At 45.8% G+C, this 5,937-nt stretch overlaps 1 protein-coding gene across 1 annotated transcript in view; it reads left to right on the top strand.

Moving 5' to 3' along the window:
* The window catches only part of LOC109886094 (leucine-rich repeat-containing protein 28-like), a 32,510-nt gene extending 30,574 nt beyond the window's left edge, over window positions 1–1,936 (top strand). Inside the window, 1 exon segment of the mRNA XM_031812601.1 lies at window positions 1–1,936. This exon segment is cut by the window's left edge and continues 712 nt beyond it. The gene's annotated coding sequence lies outside the window, so the exon portion shown is untranslated.
* The last annotated feature ends 4,001 nt before the right edge of the window (window positions 1,937–5,937 follow it).

Genomic DNA, 5,937 nt, shown 5'->3' with positions numbered 1-5,937 from the left:
AAGACGGACAATATTGGTATTAATAATCCACATCTTGACATATCATCTACTGTCCAACGACTAACATCTCTTAATACAGCATCATTCTACTAATGGTTTGTTTCTGGTTTCAGTTTGTTCCAGCAGCAACTCAGAGCGTGTCGGTATTTACTGGTGTGAACTAGCTGCTCTGTTCACCAGCCAAATTTTCACCTGACAGACGCATCACAATAACAAGAAGTGGCGAGTGTTTTTGTCTTTGTAGAGGAGAATCTATTCTGATCATTTCTATGGATTTTTACATGACACTGGTTGACAAAAAGTGTTTGAAGAATGTCACTTCGGCCGTATCGCATGATATTTGTTCTAAACCTGTTCTAAATATGTAATACTGGTAGGTGTGTTGCCCCTCACTCCAGCCTGAAGGACTTTGACAAGATAATAGACACATTAGTTATTGGGCGTTTCTTTTCCTGTAGACACATCAGACTCTAAGACCTCTGACAAGTTTTTAAACTTTACAAAATTGGTCTTTGAGGGTAAACAATTGTTTTTGTTTGCAAAATAAGGTTAACTTCTGAAACAGTCTGGTAACCTGAATGTTTATGAAGGATGTAAAACCAACTTTGTTTCCATTCAGTTTGATTGTGACTCAAAGCAACGCTTTGGTTCTTCAGCTGAAAACCAAAGGAACTGAAGCTCATAACAGAAGTGTTTGGGCCCTACCGGACCAGACTTGCCAATCCTGGCTGTAGGTCCATGCAGCAGACTCTCTGTCTTGGCTAGACGGACTGAGAGACTGGGATAGGAGGCAGCAGACTCTCTGTCTTGGCTAGACGGACTGAGAGACTGGTATAGGAGGCAGCAGACTCTCTGTCTTGGCTAGACGGACTGAGAGACTGGGATAGGAGGCAGCAGACTCTCTGTCTTGGCTAGACGGACTGAGAGACTGGGATAGGAGGCAGCAGATCTCTATGGCTGTGTCTGAAGTGTCAACTTATTCCCTATATAGTGCACTACTTTAGACCAGAGCTCATAGGGAATAGAATGTAACCCAGAGACGGCCCATATTAACATGTGTAGAATGTAACCCAGAGACGGCCCATATTAACATGTGTAGAATGTAACCCAGAGACGGCCCATATTAACATGTGTAGAATGTAACCCAGAGACGGCCCATATTAACATGTGTAGAATGTAACCCAGAGACGGCCCATATTAACATGTGTAGAATGTAACCCAGAGACGGCCCATATTAACATGTGTAGAATGTAACCCAGAGACATGAAAACAGAACCTACATTTAGTGGTGAGAATGTTGAGACCCCGCCAGGGTTCTGTCGAGGGTTGAGACCCCGCCAGGGTTCTGTCGAGGGTTGAGACCCCGCCAGGGTTCTGTCGAGGGTTGAGACCCGCCAGGGTTCTGTCGAGGGTTGAGACCCCGCCAGGGTTCTGTCGAGGGTTGAGACTCCGCCAGGGTTCTGTCGAGGGTTGAGACTCCGCCAGGGTTCTGTCGAGGGTTGAGACTCCGCCAGGGTTCTGTCGAGGGTTGAGACTCCGCCAGGGTTCTGTCGAGGGTTGAGACTCCACCATGAATGTCTGAATCTCACAACTCAAGAGGAATGGTGAACAAAATGATAATTTACCTCATCCCAAATGGCCCCCTTTTCCCCATGGGCCCTGGTCTAAAGTAGTGCACTGTGTAGGGAATAAGATGCATCTTGAGACACAACCAGTATGTGACATTGAATTATAAAACCAGCAGCAAGATGTCTAGATGAGGATTGGGTCTATTGCCACTTTATTTGTTTGGCTTTCTAATGTTTATTACATTGTTAGATAGTTATTATTATAACATTGTTATAACTGTGAATATGATTACTATATTGTATAATTTGTAATCAATTACTTTTATTTTAATGTCTGACATTTTGGCAATAAACAGTGTTTAACTTGATAGTTAAGTAGAATCCTCAAATTGCAAATGGAAGGTTCCAGTTTAGTTCAGAGGTAGAATGGTCGCATCTCTATCTCTCTGACGGTTGCATTCAGTGCCTCTACGGAAGGGTGTAATCTGTTTTAGACCAGGGTTGAAGGGTGTAATCTGTTTTTAGACCAGGGTTAGAGGGCATAATCTGTTTTAGACCAGGGTTGCCGGGTGTAATCTGTTATGACCAGGGTTGAAGGGTGTAATCTGTTTTAGAACAGGGTTGGGGGGCGTAATCAGTTTTTAGAACAGGGTTGGGGGGTGTAATCTGTTTTAGACCATGGTTGGAGGGCGTAATCTGTTTTAGAACAGGGTTGGGTGGCGTAATCAGTTTTTAGAACAGGGTTGGGGGGCGTAATCTGTTTTAGACCAGGGTTGAAGGGTTTAATCAGTTTTTAGACCAGGGTTGGAGAACAGTTGAACTAAACTCATGATGCATCTGAAATTTATTTTCTTCAACAATCAATGGGTACCACTGTTCTGTTCGAGACCACCTAAAGCGAGACCAAGTCAGAGCCCTCGAGGGGGGGCGAGACGGTGTCAAGACAGAGACCACGAGGGGGGCGAGACGGTGTCGAGACAGAGACCACGAGGGGGGCGAGACGGTGTCGAGACAGAGACCACGAGGGGGGGCGAGGCGGTGTCAAGACAGAGACCACGAGTGTGGCGAGACGGTGTCAAGACAGAGACCACGAGGGGGCGAGACGGTGTCGAGACAGAGACCACGAGGTGGGCGAGACGGTGTCGAGACAGAGACCACGAGTGGGGTGAGACGGTGTGGGGGGTGAGGATTTAGGGACGGAGTCAAGACCAAGACTAGAAAAAGATAAGCCGATAGACTACCCCAACAGGTCAATATGTTACAACTCACTGACCCCAACAGGTCAATATGTTACAACTCACTGACCCCAACAGGTCAATATGTAACAACTCACTGACCCCAACAGGTCAATATGTTACAACTCACTGACCCCAACAGGTCAATATGTTACAACTCACTGACTCCAACAGGTCAATATGTTACAACTCACTGACCCCAACAGGTCAATATGTTACAACTCACTGACCCCAACAGGTCAATATGTTACAACTCACTGACCCCAACAGGACAATATGTTACAACTCACTGACCCCAACAGGACAATATGTTACAACTCACTGACCCCAACAGGATATGTGTTACAACCCACTGACCCCAACAGGACAATATGTTACAACTCACTGACCCCAACAGGACAATATGTTACAACTCACTGACCCCAACAGGACAATATGTTACAACTCACTGACCCCAACAGGTCAATATGTTACAACCCACTGACCCCAACAGGTCAATATGTTACAACTCACTGACCCCAACAGGACAATATGTTACAACTCACTGACCCCAACAGGACAATATGTTACAACTCACTGACCCCAACAGGATATGTGTTACAACTCACTGACCCCAACAGGTCAATATGTTACAACTCACTGACCCCAACAGGACAATATGTTACAACTCACTGACCCCAACAGGTCAATATGTTACAACTCACTGACCCCAACAGGACAATATGTTACAACTCACACAACTCACTGACCCCAACAGGTCAATATGTTACAACACACTGACCCCAACAGGTCAATATGTTACAACACACTGACCCCAACAGGACAATATGTTACAACTCACTGACCCCAACAGGACAATATGTTACAACTCACTGACCCCAACAGGACAATATGTTACAACTCACTGACCCCAACAGGACAATATGTTACAACTCACTGACCCCAACAGGACTATGTTACAACTCACACAACTCACTGACCCCAACAGGTCAATATGTAACAACTCACTGACCCCAACAGGACAATATGTTACAACTCACTGACCCCAACAGGACAATATGTTACAACTCACACAACTCACTGACCCCAACAGGTCAATATGTTACAACACACTGACCCCAACAGGACAATATGTTACAAATCACTGACCCCAACAGGTCAATATGTAACAACTCACTGACCCCCAACAGGACAATATGTTACAACTCACTGACCCCAACAGGACAATATGTTACAACTCACTGACCCCAACTGGTCAATATGTTACAACCCACTGACCCCCAACAGGACAATATGTTACAACTCACACAACTCACTGACCCCCAACAGGACAATATGTTACAACTCACACAACTCACTGACCCCAACAGGTCTCCAATAGATAGACAATATGTTACAACTCACTGACCCCCAACAGGTCAATATGTTACAACTCACTGACCCCAACAGGACAATATGTTACAACTCACTGACCCCAACAGGTCAATATGTTACAACTCACTGACCCCAACAGGTCAATATGTTACAACTCACTGACCCCAACTGGACAATGTTACAACTCACTGACCCCAACTGGTCAATATGTTACAACTCACTGACCCCAACAGGTCAATATGTTACAACTCACTGACCCCAACAGGTCAATATGTTACAACTCACTGACCCCAACAGGACAATATGTTACAACTCACTGACCCCAACAGGTCAATATGTTACAACTCACTGACCCCAACAGGTCTCCAGTAGGTAGACAATATGTTACAACTCACTGACCCCAACAGGTCAATATGTTTCAACTCACTGACCCCAACAGGACAATATGTTACAACTCACTGACCCCAACAGGTCAATATGTTACAACTCACTGACCCCAACAGGTCTCCAGTAGGTAGACAATATGTTACAACTCACTGACCCCAACAGGACAATATGTAACAACTCACTGACCCCAACAGGACAATATGTTACAACTCACTGACCCCAACAGGGCAATATGTTACAACTCACTGACCCCTACAGGTTGCCAATAGAAAGACAATATGTTACAACTCACTGACCCCAACAGGGGGGTTAGACCGCTGTGATGAAGCCTGGAATCGAACCAGGGTCTGTAGTACCTTATACCGCTGCACTCTGGTGCGAGATGCAACAACTCCAGTTGTTTCTGTCAGTTTGGTTTTGCTCTCTGTGATGTGAAGCCAAAACCAGACTGGCTTCCCTTTCTACTTTCTATTGGTGCTCCAGGACCATTCACAGTTCAGCTCACTCAATTTAGCTCAATGCTGATTGGCTATTATTATATACTTTTTTTTATCAAGGGAGGCCAAAATGCTCGCTGGCTTGCCTTGTGTTCAATGCTACGGGCGGCAACAATGTCGTACTCTTTATGACCGCACAGCATCAGATAGAGGGGAGCTGTTTCACTGACCAGACAGCATCAGATAGAGGGGAGCTGTTTCACTGACCAGACAGCATCAGATAGAGGGGAGCTGTTTCACTGACCAGACAGCATCAGATAGAGGGGAGCTGTTTCACTGACCAGACAGCATCAGATAGAGGGGAGCTGTTTCACTGACCAGACAGCATCAGATAGAGGGGAGCTGTTTCACTGACCAGACAGCATCAGATAGAGGGGAGCTGTTTCACTGACCAGACAGCATCAGATAGAGGGGCTCTGTTTCACTGACCAGACAGCATCAGATAGCTGGCCTTTACATACAGAGACCGAGGGGTGCTGTTTCACTGACCAGACAGCATCAGATAGATGGCCTTTACATACAGAGACCGAGGGGTGCTGTTTCACTGACCAGACAGCATCAGATAGATGGCCTTTACATACAGAGACCGAGGGGTGCTGTTTCACTGACCAGACAGCATCAGATAGATGACCTTTACATACAGAGACAGAGGGGTGCTGGTTCAATCCAATCAAATCAAATGTATTTATATAGCCCTTCGTACATCAGCTGATATCTCAAAGTGCTGTACAGAAACCCAGCCTAAAACCCCAAACAGCAAGCAATGCAGCTAGGAACAACTCCCTAGAAAGGCCAAAACCTAGGAAGAAACCTAGAGAGGAACCAGGCTATGTGGGGTGGCCAGTCCTCTTCTGGCTGTGCCGGGTGGAGATTATA

This window comes from Oncorhynchus kisutch, unplaced genomic scaffold (genome assembly GCF_002021735.2).
Source record: "Oncorhynchus kisutch isolate 150728-3 unplaced genomic scaffold, Okis_V2 Okis03b-Okis08b_hom, whole genome shotgun sequence".
NCBI lineage: Eukaryota > Metazoa > Chordata > Actinopteri > Salmoniformes > Salmonidae > Oncorhynchus > Oncorhynchus kisutch.
The sequence above is the reverse complement of the archived record's forward strand: the minus strand, read 5'-3'. Positions and strand labels throughout refer to the sequence as shown.